The 17610-nt window shown below is 41.4% G+C and overlaps 1 protein-coding gene across 3 annotated transcripts in view; it reads right to left on the bottom strand.

Annotated features, from left to right (window-relative positions):
- LOC104589623 (myosin-9-like) overlaps positions 1-17610 on the bottom strand; it is a 165229-nt gene that overhangs the window by 85865 nt on the left and 61754 nt on the right. The gene's annotated exons all lie outside the window — the stretch shown is intronic.

Below are 17610 nucleotides of genomic sequence, written 5' to 3'. Positions count from 1 at the left end.
TCAAGGGCAGAGTGTAGGATCTTGGTGAAGGACTAGAGAGTGGGTAGGGAGGGTGTGCCAATCACTTACTTACAAGTTGCAATGATACTATCTTGTTCTGTGAAGGGGGAGATGTTAAAAGGACCAAAAACCTGAAAATGGTGATTCAATCATTTGAGAGGATGTCAAACTTGGAGGCAAATCTTGACAAGAGTTATATTGCAAGGATAAATATGGATTACAGGGATTAGAAAATGCTGAAGTTTTAGGATGTGATGTGTCTCAATGTCCTTTGATTTATTTGGAGCTTCCTTTGGGAGATAATCCAAGGAATCCTAGCTTCTGGAATCTAGTGGTGGAAAGATTTACTAAATGGTTGGAATCTTAGAAGAAAACCCATCTGTTCTTGGGGAGAAGGATCACTTTGATTAGATCTACTTTGGCCAATCTGCCAATGTACTATTTGTCTGTATTCACAATTCTAGAAGGGGTGAGTGGAAGATTGGAAATTTTGATTAGGTATTTTGTTTGAGAGCTAGGAGAGGAGAAGAAGGATTATAGGCTTTGTTGGGAGGTGGTGAGCAGAAGCAAGAAATTTGGGGGTCTATGTGTAGGGAATATCCAAAAAAGAAACATGGCTCTCTTGGGGAAATGGTTGTGGAGATTGTCGGCTGAAAAGGATACGTTATAGGCAAAGATGATTATTAGCATTCATGGGCTTGCAGCTAACAGATGGGATGCTAAGTTATGGTCCAAAGTAACAAAAGCTTTACCTTGGAAATTTATCAATGATATTCTTCCAATGTTCCTACCTTTATCGAGTACAACCTAAGCTCTGGAAACCTTGTTAAGTTCTGGGGACGTGTGGGTGGGTGGATCTCCATTGAAGGAGCAATTCCATATCTATTTAACCTATCCAACCTTAAGGATAAGCCTATATCTTCTTTCTTGTTACCTTCTAGCTAAAGTTCAGGCTATGCCTGTAATCTAGGGTTTAGAAGGGGGCTCATGGATGCTAAATTGAGTGGTGTTGAAGATTTTTTTCAGTGTTTGGATAGAGTTTTCCTGAACCCTTCAAAGGCAGACAGTAGTATTTCGTACATTGCTTCATCTGGCTCATATTCTTGCTCTTTATTCTTCTTGGCCCTGACCCAACCCTCAGAAATTTCTAGTTAAGGAGGTTTGGAACAAACCTATCCCCCCTAGCATAAGTGGTTTTTGTTGGGAAGTCTTCTTGGAAAGAATCAACACTTGTGATATTCTTCAATGAAAAGACGAAAATTGGTGCCTTTGCTCAAATTGGTGTATCCTTTTGTAAAGCTAATGGTGAGACTTGCTACCACTTGTTAATCTCCTCTCCTTTTGTTTCTATGGTTTGGAAATGGTTTTTCACTTTGTTTAAGTGCAAATGGAACCCCCCACCAATTGTACAAGGCTTGTTTGATTCTTCTTTTGTTAGCTAGAGAAAGAGAAGAGGGAGAATTCAGTGGAGGTGTATAAGAACAGCAGTATGTTGGACAATATGGGAAGAAAGGAATCAAAGAGCTTTCAGACAAGAAAAGAAGTAGAGAAGCAATCATTGAGGCCATTGCAATTAGGGATCCAGTGGGTCAAGTCTTTGAGCAGCTTTGATGACATCTCCACAAATGCCTTGCTCAGGAAGTGGAAGGAGGTGACAAACTTCTCTCTGCCAAAAGCTATTATCAGGCCAATTTTGTACCCACCTCATTGTGGGTTTGTTGAGCTGAATTTCGATGGCAGTAGTGAGGGGAATTCGTGTCCTTCAAGCATTGGAGGTGTTTTCCAGAATGAAGGAAGAATTATTGCTCTATACTCGGGTATAATAGGTGTGGGAGATTCATTGAGGGCAGAAATCAAGACAATGATGGAAGGAATTCAAAAGGCAAAAGATCTGAGCATTAGAACACTGATTATTAAAGGAGACTCTAAGTTGGTAATAAGTGTAGAGATGTAGAGCAATAACTAGTGCTGTTTTCTTATTTATTGTGGTACCCACTACTGCTGTTAGTTTTTTATATTTGTTGTCAGGCTATTGTCAGCAATGTTGTTAGGCTGCTGTTGGCAATGTTAGTTTATTAGTTATTTGCTTATGTAAGCAGTAGGGACTTTAATGTAATTGCTATCTTATTTTTGATGTTATTATAAATAGATGAGTGGGGCGGCAGTTATAGCCTATCACTCCTTTCTCTCATCTTTCTCTTCTCTCTTCTTTCTTCCTTTCTTCTTCTTCTCTTCTCCAGTATTTTTTTTCTTGTTAATCTGCATAAAAAATTGGACTGATTACATTCCGGATTTGTCTACTTGGTATAAGAGCAAGATCTAGGGCTTCTCATGCGTGTCTAATCCATCTGACCACATGAGAATTTCCTAGGGCTGGAAGTTTAGAAAGAATTCTTCATCGGCTGATTCTTGGAGGTTACCAGAAAGTTTTAGCAGCTGTCCAAAGGATTGGAGAGTGTTTTTGGTAATCAGGAAGAATCGGAGAAGGTTAAAAGGATCAAGATTAGGGTTCAGACCAAGATTGGAGGTGGCGATCAGAGTTTTCTGGGTAAGTTTTCATCTTTTCTTCAGCCCGGCAGCAGTCAGAGATAGGTTGGACTTATCTAGAAGGAGCGGCTGAGCTTCCCTTATTTTCTCAGAGTTTTTCTAGGGTTTGTTCTTAACCCTATGACCAGACTTGACTGTGAACCCATTTGGAAGGTGCGGCTGAGAATTGTTTTTGTTCTCAGACCTGTTTTCCTCAAGTTTTCCTTAACCCTACGATCAGACCTGATCTTTATCCTTTTTCTGGGTGATTCCTAAATCTGTTTCAGCATTCAAGATTGTTTTCTAAGTGAATTCTAGACTTGTTTCAGCTTCCAAACCTGTTTTTGGGGAATTCCTTTGCTGAGAACTGGTTTCTCTTGATAAACCTATTACAGAAATGGCAGGATCCGAGTTTAAGACTCAAGGGGAAGGGGTTTTAGGGGTTGGAAATGTGGGATAAAACAAATTTCAGATCACTACTGTTAAATTTGATGGTTCTAACTACTCGGAATGGGCTCAGTCAGCCATGATGGCGATTGGGGGCAGAGGGAAGTTAGGTTATGTGAATGGAGATGTAAAAACACCAGCCAAGGAAGACTGTTTATATGCCAAATGGGTCCAAGAGAACAATTTGGTCATGACTTGGCTGTGTAACTCTATGCAGCCTCATATTAGCCGCAATTATTTGTGGGCAAAAACAGCCAAGGAGATTTGAGAAGTGATGAAGGAGACCTACTCTCAGCCTCTCAATGTTGCTTGAGCCTATGAACTAAAATGTGAAGTAAATAATCTCAAACAATGGGAGAAGCCGGTTTTAGTTTACTTTTCCACTTTGAAATCCTTATGGCATGGAATTGATCATCTAGAAAACAAGTTGAGAGCAATAGGGTTTTTGAATTCCTAGCTGGTCTAAATTCAGATTATGATATTGTGAGACAACAATTACTCACAAGGGAGAGTGACCTTATCTCAGGCCTATTCTTTAGTGCATAGTGAGGAAAGTAGGAGGAAGGTTATGTTGCAGTTTCAGCCTATGGAATCAGCTCTGACAGCTGTAAAACCGAAATTTGGGGGTGACAAGGAAAGGGACACAAAGGAGGATAAGAAGGACCTAGTTTGTAACCACTGTAAGAAACCGAAGCACACCAAGGACACATATTGGAAGTTATATCCTCATTTAATGCTGCAAAGATCAAAAATAAAAGGGGGAATGCCAATGTGGCTATCACTACTAATGGTGCTTCCTCTTCCAGAACAAGAGCCACATCCCTAGACACTTTAGCTGCTGTCAGCCACTGATTACTTCTACTACTCCTACTTCGGCATTTGCTCATTCAGGTACATGGGCATCAACACATCATGTTTCAGGCCCAGGCAATAATGGACCTTGTTGGGTCATAGATTCAAGTGCATCTGACAATATGACAGGCTTATCTTCTCTGTTTACTACTTATTGCTTATCCTCTGGCAGAGATAAGAGTATCCATTGCTGATGGATCTCTTGTTCCCATCTCTGGGAAGGGAGACATTAGATTATCGAATGACATCTCCTTGTCCTCAGTTTTGCATGTTCCTAAACTTAGTACTAACCTATTGTCAGTTAGTAGCATCACTAAAAATCGAAACTGTTTAGTGACTTTTTTCCATGGTCGATGTGTTTTTCAGGATCTGGAGACAAGGAAGGTGATTGGGACTAGCCGTGAGACGAATGGAATCTACCTAATTGTAAGTTGTTTACATGGGGAAGATAAAAAAGTTGGAAGGTCTTTTGTTTCTTAGTCTATGAGTTAGATTATGCTTTGGCATAATCGATTGGGTCATTTGTCTTTTAAGCCTTTAAGGAGTTTCTTTCTCAATTTGTTTGAGTCAGTCCAGATGTCTAGTTTAAAATGTGAAAGTTGTGAACTTGTAAAGCATTGTAGAACAACCTATTCTTGGAGCAATAAAAGAAGTACTATTCCTTTTGAAATTGTGCATACTGATGTTTGGGGACCATATCATGTCACTGCTATGAGGGGGGGTACCGTTACTTTCTACTGTTTGTTGATGACTACACTCGTTTTCCATGGATTTATCTTATGCACTCTCGAGATGAGGTCCCTACTCTGACTCAAAACTTCCATCAAATGGTCCTAACCCAGTTTAGAGTCAAAATCAATGTTTTCAGATCAGATAATGCCAAAGAGTATTTTTGCAAAACTTCCATCAAATGACCTCGTATTTCCTTGACCATGGGATTATTCATCAGAGTACTTGTCCCCATACACCTCAGCAAAATGGAGTTGTTGAGAGAAAGAATAGGCATATATTGGAGGTAGCTAGAAGCATTATGCTAACTCCAATGTTCCTATACGTTTCTAGGGGGATGCTATCCATACAAGTCGTGTACCTCATCAACAGGGTTCCTTCTTGAGTCTTAGACATGAAAATTCCATTCAACCTCTTATATCCCGATAAAGACTTGTTCATTATTCCCCTTAAAACCTTTGGATGTACTTGTTTTGTTCAGATCCTTGAACCTCATCGTTCTAAGGTTGACCCTAAAGCTTTCAAATGCATATTTCTTGGGTATGCACAAAATCAAAAGGGATATTGCTTCTATGAACCTACTTCTAGGAAATGGTTTGTTTCTATGGATGTGACTTTCCTTGAGGATGTTCCCTAATATTATAGAGTTTCTTCTCAGGGGAAGAGTAGTGAGATGGGTTTACCCACATCAGAAATTCCTTTACATATCCCAATCACTGAAGGGGAGTGTAATGAGGAGGGTTGTCAAAAGTGTAGGGAGTTGACAGTGTTTCATAGGCGGTGGAGACAGGTTGAATTCGGTCCTTAGCAGTCCAGGCCAGCTCCGGTTTCCTCTACGGCTCCAAATCCAAGTACTACAACTCCCTAACATCCTACTACAGATGAGATACCTCCCATCACTGAGCCTAATGAGATGCCTCTTATTACTGAGCCTTCACCTCCTTTGGATGATCTTGATCTTCCAATTGCTATCCGGAAAGGGAAACGTTGTTGCACTTCATCTATAACACATTGTATTTCTCAATATCTGACTTATGACCATTTGTCTCCATCCTATAAGTCCTTTTTGGCATCTATCTCTGCCACTCCCATTCCTAGGATAGCGCAAGAAGCCTTGTCAATACCAGAGTGGAAGGATGCCATGAAGGTAGAAATGGATGCTCTTCTCAAAAATAATACCTGGGAATTGGTTGATCAGCCGAAAGGGAAGAAACTAGTTGGGTGTAGATGGATGTTTATAATAAAACATAATGTTAATGGCTTTGTTGAGAGGTATAAGGCCAGATTAGTTGCAAAAGGGTTTACACAGACTTATGGCATAGACTACTTGGAGACCTTTGCACCAGTAGCCAAGATGAACACTATCAGAGTGTTATTGTCCATTGCAGAAAATTTCTCATGGTCATTGTTCCAAATGGATGTTAAAAATGCCATCCTCAATGGTGATATGCAAGAGGAGGTATAAATGAAATTACCTCCTGGATTCTACAGTATAAAAGAAGGGGAGAAGGTTTGCCGGTTGAATAAAGCCTTATATGGACTGAAGCAGTCACCAATAGCATGATTTGACAGATTTAGACTAGCTCTTGGAAAATTCGGCTATGCCCAAGCCCAATCAGATCAAACCCTTTTCATTAAGAAGGCAGACTCCTACTTCACTCTACTTGATGTTTATGTGGATGATATTGTGGTGACAGGGAGTGATTCCCATGAGATTGACTCTCTTAAAAAACTGTTTCACAAAGAATTTGAAGTCAAAGACTTGGGAGAACTACGTTATTTCTTGGGTATTGAAGTAGCTCGGTCCAAACATGGCATTTTTGTCTCTCAAAGGAAGTATGTTCTTGATCTTCTAGAGGAAATTGGAAAGATAGGTATTAAACCAGCTAACTCACCCATTGAACAAAACCACAAAATTAGAACTGAAGGTGGGGAGCCCCTTGAAGACAAGGCTATGTTTCAGAAGTTGGTAGGGAAACTACTTTATCTGTGCCTCACCCGACCAGACATTTCTTATGCAGTCAGTGTAGTTAGCCAGTACATTCATTCTCCCACAACCACTCATCTTCTTGTAGTTGAGAGGATCCTTGCTTACCTGAAGAGATGTCCAGGTAGAGGCATACTCTTCAAAAATAATGGTCACATGAAGATAGAAGTCTACACAGATGCTGATTGGACAGGGTGTGTTGATGACAGGAGGCCTACTTCTGGGTATTGTGCCTTTGTAGGGGGCAACCTTGTCTCTTGGAGGAGTAAGAAACAAAATGTTGTAGCACGTTCCAGTGCTGAAGCAAAATACAGATCTATGGCACATGGTGTGGCTGAAGTATTATGGTTGAGGTCCTTGTTTGAGGAACTAGGAATTGCTTATGAGAAACCCTTGATGCTATACTGTGATAATTAGACTGCTATTAACATTGCCCAAAATCCAATACAGCATGACAGAACTAAACATATTGAGGTGGACCGACACTTTATCAGAGAGAGTTGCCTCTCAAGAAGTATCTTCCATATATTGCCTCCGATATGCAACTTGCTGATCTCTTCACCAAGGCAGTTATAAAAGCTAATTAGCTAAGTTGGAAACAGATTTACTGAAGTTGGTAATGATAAATATCTATTCCCATCTTGAGGGGGAGTGTAGAGATGTAGAGCAATAACTAGTGCTGTTTTTTTATTTATTGTGGTCCCCACAACTGCTGTTAGTTAGTTTTTTATATTTGTTGTTAGGCTGTTGTTAGCAATGTTGTTAGGATGCTGTTAGCAATGTTAGTTTATTAGTTATTTGCTTATGTAATCAGTAGGGGCTTTAATGTAATTGCCATCTTATTTTTGATGTTATTATAAATAGATGAGTGGGGTGGCAGTTATAGCCTATCATTCCTTTCTCTCTTCATTCTTCCTTTCTTCTTCTTCTTCTTCTTCAGTATTTTTTTTTCTTCTTAATCTGCATCAAGAATTGGACTGATTACAGTCCGGATTTGTCTACTATAAGCTAGCAGAAAAAAGAAGATATTGGTTGGTCGGACTTTATTAAAGGAAGAAGAAAGCTTAAATGCTTAACTCAAAGTATAAAGATTCAACTGCAGTGAGTAAAAAGGAGTGCAAATGCTTTTGTTGATGCTTTGGCAAAGCAAGAGGTGGGAAAGGATCAAATGTTCTGGGATATGTTGTAAGCTATGTATTTCGATGTCACCTCGGAGAGAGGTAAGAGAGTTTATCTCTCTACATGGTGCTCGGTGCTCCATTTTATCTCATCAACTAATGAAAATTTCAGGTTATTGATAAAAAATGATATTTCCTCAGTCTTACCAGCAAACTATGGTTGCTTCGCATTGGAAGGAACCTATGGATGCTAAGATCCAAGCCTTCAGTGATAATGGCACATGGAGATTGGTTCCTGGTCCACCAAATATCTCTATTATTGGCAGTAGATGGGTCTACTCTATGAAGCTCAATTTTGATGGAAGTCTAGATAGATTTAAGGCTCATTTACGACACAAGGATATAAATAGGAGTACAATATTGACTACAAGGAGACATTTTCTCTTGTGACCAAGATGACTATAGTTTGTATGATTTTGGCCATATTTGCATCCAAACAATGGGACATCTATTAAATGAATGTCAAGAATGCCTTTTTGCATGGAGATCTTATGGAAATAATTTTGATGAAGCCACCTCCAAGGTACTATGACGACTCTTAAATGGTTTGCCATCTTAAGAAATCACTGTATGGTCTCAAAAAGGCTCCTTAGGCATAGTTTAAAAAATTCTGTACTACGACCACAAATGCTAGATTTACTCAAAGCTCCATTGATTATTCCTTATTCATATTGAGAAGGCCTCAAGGAATTACTCTATTGCTTTTGTATGTAGATGATATCCTTATGATAGGCCCCCAATTAATTTTACATACACCAGGAAGGGGAAAGGTCAGCTGGCGGCCAAGGGGGGGAAATAATTGAACATGGAGGAATTTATGGCCAAAGGGAATAAGGAGAGTTTTTGTGGCATTTATAGCTTGTCAGTTGAGAATAGGAAGAGTATAAGGCATTTAGCATTTATAGCTTGTTACTTGGGAATAAGAAGAGTGGGGCATTTATATTTCGGCCAGCTGGGCATTTATTATGGAAGGCAGTTATGCTATAAGATGTGTATAAGAAGGGGCTTTGGGGGATGGAGAAGACAGACTTTTGCTGAGTACAGAATTCTGAGAGTGCTTGGGAGAGCCGGCAGTCTCTCGAAGAACCGACCTACTGTAAGTGATCTTCCTTTCTTCTGAATGAGTATCAGTTCCCTGTTGAAGTACTAGTGGTTTGGATTCTGCTGTGAGTGTGAACTGCGTGTCAAATTTCTGGGACATATCAGTGGTATCAGAGCACGTCTTTCCTCGGCCATGGTGACAGCTAAGGAAGTGGCATCGCAGGTGGAGGGTTTCGAAGAACGCTTGACTTCTCCGCATTCTGAAGTGGATGGCTTGCGTGATGAGATAACAGCTGGACTGTCGAAGATCACATCCCTGGAAGGAGGCATTCAAGACTTGGTAAGGCGTTTTGATCTGTTGCTGCAACAACAGTCCTTGTCAGCTCCTTTGTCTACAACTGACAATGTTCCTCCTGTATCCACATCAAGTCGTGCGGCTGACAAAGGGAAGGGTGAAGCTTTCCCGACGTCCCCTTCAATGACAGTCCCGGAACATACTTCTGATTCACTTCCTCGGAAGTTGGAGCTGCCTATTTTTTATGGGGAAAATCCAGATGGCTGGCTTTTTCGTGCGGAGCGCTATTTTGAGATTAATGGCTTGCTTCCGGCAGAACGTCTGCGGGCGGAAGTGGTCTGTTTAGAGGGTGATGCATTGGCGTGGTATTATTGGGAAGATGGTCGGCAACCCTTTCGTAGCTGGGCAGAATTCAAGGAACTCCTCCTTGAACGTTTCCGATCAACTCAGGAGGGAAACTTGCAGGAGCGGCTTCTATCATTACGTTAATCCACTACTGTCAAGGAATATCGTCGCCATTTCGAGGTGCTTTCTGCCCCCTTACGTGACCTACCAGAATCAGTCCTTGAAGCAGCCTTTGTGAATGGGCTGCGCCCAGATATCCAGGCCGAACTCCGACAGATGGAACCCGTTGGGATGATTAGAAAAATGGTTGCAGCCCAGAAAATTGAGGAAAAGAATCAGGCCTTATGGGCCTATCAATCCAGTTTATATCCTCGTGGGCCCACAACATCCCTCTCTGGAACCCACTTTAACTCACGGGTTTCGCAAGTAACTACTTCTGCTGTCACCCGACCTACACGAGCCGCAATCCCTCCTTCTCCTGCATCAACCCCTATTATTAAGGCCCCACCTCCCGCTTTCAAAAAGATGACTGACAAAGAGATGCAGCAGAAACGAGCGAAGGGTCTATGCTTCCATTGCGACGAGAAATACAGCCCGGGACATCATTGTGCTCAGAAATCACTTCAGGTTTTATGGGTTCAAGATGATGTGGAAGAACTTGATTCTGATGCGTCTAATTGGGACTGCACTTCCGGGGACACTGAAATTGCTCCGGCTCCAGAATCAGCCACACTTTGTGTCTCGTCTCTAGTTGGGTTGTGTGCGGCAAATTCCCTTAAGGTGCGTGGACACATTTTGTCACGTGAGGTGGTCATATTGGTAGACTCGGGTGCATCCCACAACTTTATCTCCACAACTTTAGTGGAAGAATTGAAATTACCCCGCACCCCTACACACGGATTTGGAGTTCAGATGGGAAATGGTGATGAGGTGAGAACTTCCGGAGTCTGCCGTCAGGTTTGCCTCAACTTACCCGAATTGGATGTCATTGCTGATTTCTTTCCCTTAAAGTTGGGTTCTACGGATGTCATTCTTGGTTTTCCTTGGTTAGCATCCCTCGGGGACTCGGTGATGAATTGGGGCAACATGTCTATGAAGCTCAATTTGGGAGGTGTCTGGGTAAAGTTGCAGGGCGACCCTTCTCTCTGTTCCTCTCAGGTATCTTTGCATGCCATGATGCGCAACTTACAACATGAGGGACAAGGGGTTTTGATAGAATTAAAACAATTGCAGATAGTGGATCCTCCGCTGAACTCTGTCTTGCCTACATCCCCGCCAATCTCCACCTTACTAGATGAGTTCAAAGATATTTTTGACATGTCTACGGGCTTACCCCCTGCACGGGCTACGGAACATGCTATTGTCTTCAGGAAGGCACTTCTCCTATCTCTGTTCGTCCTTACAGATATCCTCAATTCCAAAAAGATGAGATTGAACGTCTTGTCTCTGAGATGCTGGCTGCGAGTATTATTCAGCCAAGTACAAGCCCCTACTCGAGCCCGGTCCTTTTAGTCAAAAAGAAAGACGGAAGTTGGTGTTTTTGTGTGGATTACAGAGCCCTTAACTGTAGTACGGTTCCAAATAAGCTCTCCATTCCGGTCATCGAAGAACTTCTCGATGAGCTCCATGGTGCTTCTATTTTCAGCAAAATTGATCTTAAATCGGGCTACCACTAGATTCGGGTCCGCAGTGAGGACATTCCCAAGATTGCATTTCGCACCCACGAGAGCCATTACGAATTCCTTGTCATGCCCTTCGGTCTCACCAATGCGCCCTCGACCTTCCAGTCATTAATGAATACTGTATTCCATGATTTCCTCCATCGCTTTATGCTAGTATTTTTTTATGATATTCTAGTTTACAGTGCTTCTGAAGCTGCCCATTTGGATCACCTTCGATAGGTCTTCTCTGTGTTGCGCGCCCACCGTCTCTTTGCCAACTCAAAGAAATGTATCTTTGCTCAACCTAGCATTGAGTACCTAGGTCATATTATTAGTGTGGTTGGTGTTTCTATCGATCCTTCTAAAATCCAGGCCATGGTTGACTGGCCTCAACCATCTTCAGTTAAAGCTCTTCGCGGTTTTCTGGGACTTACAAGCTATTATCGTCGTTTTGTGCGTAACTATAGTAAAATAGCATGGCCATTGACGCAACAGCTTAAAAAGGATGCTTTCTCATGGAATGCGGAGGCTGAGAATGTATTTCAGGAGTTGAAACGGGCTATGACGACCGTACCAGTGTTGGCCCTTCCAGATTTTTCCCAGCCCTTCTTGATCGAGACAGATGCATTCGGGGTATCAGCCTATAGCTTTTTATAGCCACAAGCTTAGCCCGTCGGCACAGTCAAAATCTGTCTACGAGAGGGAATTAATGGCCATTGTCTTTGCTATTAAAAAATGACGCCCCTATCTTCTTGGAAGACGCTTTATTGTTCGGACCGACCAGCGGAGTCTTAAGTATCTGTTGGAGCAGCAGATTGTCGAAGGTGAGCATCATAAGTGGATTCTTAATACTGTGGCTGATGCCCTATCCAGAGTTCCTGCCGAAATGCACTTAAACTCACTTACAATACCTATTTTTCTTGATTTTGATGACCTTAAGGAGATAGTTGATGATGATCCTTTTCCGGCCAACATCAAGCATACCATACAGCAGGATCCGGCTGCCTATCCCGCCTATTCTTTAGTTGGAGAACACCTACGTTATCATGGTAAATTGGTTCTGCCAGCTTCTTCCCCATTTATCCCCCTCTTACTTAAGGAGTTTCATTCGGGAGTTGTGGGAGGACACGCGGGTATCCACCGGACATATAGGCGCATAGCAGCTGAATTTTACTGGCGGGGGATAAGGCGTTTTGTCCAAGAGTTTGTGTAGGCCTGCGATGTGTGTCAACGCAGTAAATATGAAGCCATGTCCCCTGCTGGCCTTTTACAACCTTTACCCGTACCTGAACAGATCTAAGAAGATATTGCTATGGACTTTATTGAGGCTCTTCCTAAATCAAAGGGGTTTGATACAATTATGGTGGTGGTCGATCGTCTCTCCAAGTATGCCCATTTTATCCTTCTCAGTCATCCCTTCTCAGCTCTCACGATTGCTTAGGCCTTCCTGCACAACATAGTCCGTTTACATGGCATTCCCCGCTCGATTGTATCTGATCGTGATAAGGTCTTTATGAGCTTCTTCTGGCGCGAGCTTTTTACCCAGCAGGATTCAGAATTGCGTCGTAGCTCAGCTTACCATCCTCAGACAGATGGACAGTCGGAGGCGGTTAATCGCTGTTTGGAGACTTATTTGAGGTGCTTTGCGGCTGATTCCCCCTCCCATTGGTCTTCTTGGATATCGTGGGTAGAATACAGCTATAATACCTCTTTCACACTACTGCTGGCATGACACCTTTCAAGGTGGTTTATGGGCGTGATCCTCCTCCATTAATCCGCTATGAGCTTGACTCTACGGCTAATGCTGATGTTGAAGTTGTTCTCCTTCAACGAGATGCTATACTCAGGGAGCTGCGTCCTCATCTACACCGGGCACAACAAAAGATGAAAGACTCGGCTGATGTGAACCGCCGTGATGTTAATTTTGAGGTTGGGGATTCGGTGTATGTATGAGTGCGACCTTATCGCTAGCAGTCTTTAGCTCGCCGAGCCAATGAAAAGCTTGCCCCTCGATTTTATGGACCATTTTCTATTGTGGAAAGAATTCAACTTCCTCCAGAGGCAAGGATTCACCCTGTTTATTCATGTCTCACAACTCAAGAAGGCAATTGGCAATCATATCTTTCCACTCTGTCAGCTGATATGGAAATGCTGGTGGAACCCGCGGCCATTCGGGGGGTACGTCCATCCACTATGCCTGGAGTTACTGGTTCGGAAGTGCTTATCCATTGGTAGGACCTGCCTGATTTTGAAGATTCATGGGAGCCTTTTGACTTACTTCACGACCAATTTTCTCATTTCAACCTTGAGGACAAGGTTAGACTTTGGGCGGTGGGTAATGATAGGCCCCCAATTAATTTTACATACACTAGGAAGGGGAAAGGTCAGCTGGCGGCCAAGGGGGGGAAATAATTGAACATGGAGGAATTTATGGCTAGAGGGAATAAGGAGAGTTTTTGTGGCATTTATAACTTGTCAGTTGAGAATAGGAAGAGTATAGGGCATTTAGCATTTATAGCTTGTTAGTTGGGAATAAGAAGAGTGGGGCATTTATATTTCGGCCAGCTGGGCATTTATTATGGAAGGCAGTTATGCTGTAAGATGTGTATAAGAAGGGGCTTTGGGGGATGGAGAAGACAGACTTTTGCTGAGTACAGAATTCTGAGAGTGCTTGGGAGAGCCGGCGGTCTCTCGAAGAACTGACCTACTGTAAGTGATCTTCTTTTCTTCTGAATGAGTATCAGTTCCCTGTTGAAGTACTAGTGGTTTGGATTCTGCTGTGAGTCTGTGAACTGCGTGTCAAATTTCTGGGACATATCACCTTATCATTGGGGATGATAGTGATGACATTTCCTCTTTGAAATAGCTACTCAGTCTTTCAAGATGAAGGATCTTGGACATCCAACCTATTTCTTGGTGTTATAGGTTACTCATTCTTCTCATGGGTATTTTTTCAATCAACACAAATATGCTCTTGATCTTGTGAAATCAGCTAATCTAACTGATGACAAACATGTGGACACTCCTATTGAGATGAGCCTAAAACTCTCTAAGGATTATGAGGAAATCCTTCTTGTCATTACTCTCTATAGGTAGCATGTTGGAAGTTTTATATATCTTACTGACTTGACCATACATTTCTCATGCTGTACAGGTGGCCAGTCAGTTTGCGTCTTCTCTTCGACAATCTCATATGTTTGCAATTCTCCAGATTATCTGATATACTCATGAAATTTTATCACCTGGATTATTTTCCCTTCCTCCTCGTCTCTTAAGACTTTCAGCCTATGTAGATGTTGATTGGGTAGGATGCCTAGACACTAGACACTCTGAATTTTGTTATCTTTTTAAGTGTAAGAAGCAACTGTTTCAAAATCATCCACTAAATCCCAAGTGTAGAGCTATGTCCTCTATTTGTAGTGAAATTGTGGTTCCAAGCCTTCTTGATGATCTTGATTTTCCATAGCCCTCCTCAATCCCCATTTATACAGATAATATTAGTGCAATTAAGGTTGCCTCTAATCTAGTTTTTCATGAGTGAACCAAACATAGAGGTCAATTGCCATTTTATCCAAGAACAGTTTGCTACTAGACACATCATTCTACCCAATGTTTCTTTTGCATTGTAGCTAGCAGACCTCTTCTCTAAGGCTATGACCCATGCTCGCCATCAATTTCTAGTTGACAAACTAATGCTTCTCTAAGGCTATGACCCATGTTCCCTTGTGTTATGGGGCTTGGGAGCACTATTGTACGGTGCATCTTATGTACACTATCATTCTCTTGTGCACCTTTATTCTTTCTTGTAAGAGAATGATATAATGGTCCTTTCTTGTTATAGTTGGCTAAGGAAGGGTATTTTTGTCTTCTCGTCATGAGTTAAGATGTGTTTTGTCTGTTTGGTACTGTGTTAAGTTAAATGTCCCATACTTAGGTAGGGGCATATTAGACAGTGTACTTTGCTTTGACATATATATATATATATATATAGATAGATAGATAGATAGATAGATAGATAGATAGATAGATATGTGTGTGTGGGGGGGGGGGGGGGTCGGCTGGGAGGGTCTCTTTGACTTCTCAGATCAACACTTCTTCTTCTTCTTCTTCTTCTTCTTCTTCTTCTCTCTCTTTCTCTTTTCTATATTTTTGAACCTGGTTCGACTAAACTATCGACTCATGGTATCAGAGTGCCAAACAGGAGAGAAGAATACTACAGCTTCAAGTTCTCAGTGTTACGATCAGTTCTTCTTCTACCCTTCTTTCCTTTTGTTTATTTTTTTTCAGGCTGCATAACCTGGATTAAGGGTAAGAGACGACGGTGGCAATCTACAGAGGGCAACGGTAACTTATTCAGGTGTTCCTAAGGTTACGGTGGTCTGGATTACAGGTGAGAGAACAGTGCGGAACCCTAGTAGGAGGTTTCTGGACTGCTATCACCATGTGTGACAGCCTTAGTGGTCGTGTGGTTGTGTTTGTGGTGGTTTGAACCCTCTACTAAGCAGTTTCAAGAGGGATTTTTTTTTTCAGATGGTGGTTGTGGTGTTATCAGAAGCTTTTTTTTTATGCTAACAGAAGTGGCTGAATGTGTGCTTAGGTAGTATCGTGGTGGTTGGATGAGGAAGTGTTGTACGGTGGTGAGTGAATTGGTGTAGTACTCAAAGAACAAAAGTAGGTGTGTAAGCTCAAAAAGGCAATTTATGGGCTCAAACAGTCTCCCCATGCTTGGTTTGGCAAATTTAGTGAAGTAGTGAAAGAGTTCGAAATGAGACAATGTCAAGTTGACCACTCAGTGTTCAGCTATGATTCTGAATCCAGGAAGATCTTGCTAGTGGTTTACATGGATGACATAGTCATAACTGGCAGTGATAAACTAGGAATTGATAGACTAAAGGTCTTTCTACAAGATCACTTTCAAACAAAGGATCTTGGGAAGTTGAAGTATTTCTTGGGTATAGAAGTTGCTAGATCGAAGCAAGGTATAAACTTGTGTTAGAGGAAATATGTTTCTTGACCTATTAGAAGAAACAGGACTATTAGGTGCTAAGTCAACTGAAACTCCCATGAACTAAATGTGAAGTTGGGCAGTGATATAGGTGAATTATTTGATGATCCTGGAAGGTATAGAAGGCTAGTGGGAAAACTGAATTATTTAACTATTACTAGACTAGATATCTCCTTTGTTGTTAGTGTGGTAAGTCAATTCATGCAAAGCCCCCAAGTTCCTAACTGGGATGCAGTCCTTAGAATTGTGCGCTATTTAAAGGGGGCTCCAAGGCATGGATTATTGTTTAAACAAGGAGGAAGTCTCGAAATAGTTGGGTATACAGATGCAGATTGGGTGGGTTCAGTATCTGAAAGGAGATCCACTATAGGTTATTGCACCTTTTTTGGAGGAAATCTGGTGACATGGAAGAGTAAGAAGCAAACTATTGTAGCAAGGAGTAGTGTTGAAGCAAAATACAGGGCCATGGCACACACTACATGTTAAGTAGTGTGGTTGAAAAATCTTTTGCAGGAAGTCAGGTTCTCAATAAGCAAACCCATGAAACTATACTGTGACAACCAAACTGCAATTCACATCTCATCCAATCCAATTTTTTATGAGAGGACTAAACACATAGAGGTAGATTGCCATTTTGTTAGGGAAAAAGTCCTTACTGGTGTCATAAGTACAGAGCATGTGAGAACAAGTGATCAGTGGGAAAACTTGTTTACAAAAGGATTGAGTTCAGGAAGAGTGAATTATATATGTAACAAGCTGGGAATATATGACATATACTCTCCAGTTTGAGGGGGAGTGTTAGAGTCGGCTAAGAAAGGGCATTTCTGTCTTTTCATCATGAGTTAAGATGTGTTTTGTCTATTGGGTACTCTGTTAAGTTACATGTCCCATACTTAAGTAGGGACAAATATATATATATGTGGTCGGCTGGGATGGTCTCTTTGACTTCTGAAATCAACACTTCTTCTCTTCTTCTCCCTCTCTTCTTCTCTCTTTCTCTTTTCTATATTTCTGAACCTGGTTCAACTGAACTATCAACACATTTCTCAACTTTTGTGTAACTTTCATATATAAGATAATTTCCGGGGGTGTGTGAATCATCCTCTCACACCCTATTCAAAATTATCCCTCTTGTCCAGACTGAGTTAACAAAAAAAAAAAGAACTATACTTTCACTGATGATGATACTTTAGAGGAAAACAACAATTATGTTGGTGTAGTTTGATGTATTCTTACATCCCCAAAGAAGAAATCAAGGAAAATTGGCTTTGCATAGCAATATTTTAGACTACTGCAAAGAGTAGAGACAATTATTTTTGGAAGACTTAAGAAACTACTGAATACTCAGCTAAAATTCTGTACATTACTTCACCACCAAATGGATGATCAAACCTATAAATATGTATGAACGTTTTTATACAAAGATCAATGAATTTTATTGGGATTTTTTGAGCTTATGCTAATTATGGTGAGTGATTCTAGGCACCTTGTGAGTGATTGGGTATCTCTCTCTTCTTTATTTCTCTATTTTCTTTCTTATACCT

Source organism: Nelumbo nucifera, chromosome 3 (assembly GCF_055504915.1).
Source record: "Nelumbo nucifera cultivar China Antique chromosome 3, China Antique-T2T, whole genome shotgun sequence".
NCBI classification, from domain to species: domain Eukaryota; kingdom Viridiplantae; phylum Streptophyta; class Magnoliopsida; order Proteales; family Nelumbonaceae; genus Nelumbo; species Nelumbo nucifera.
Note: the sequence above shows the minus strand (reverse complement) of the source record. Positions and strands in the feature narration are given on the sequence as shown.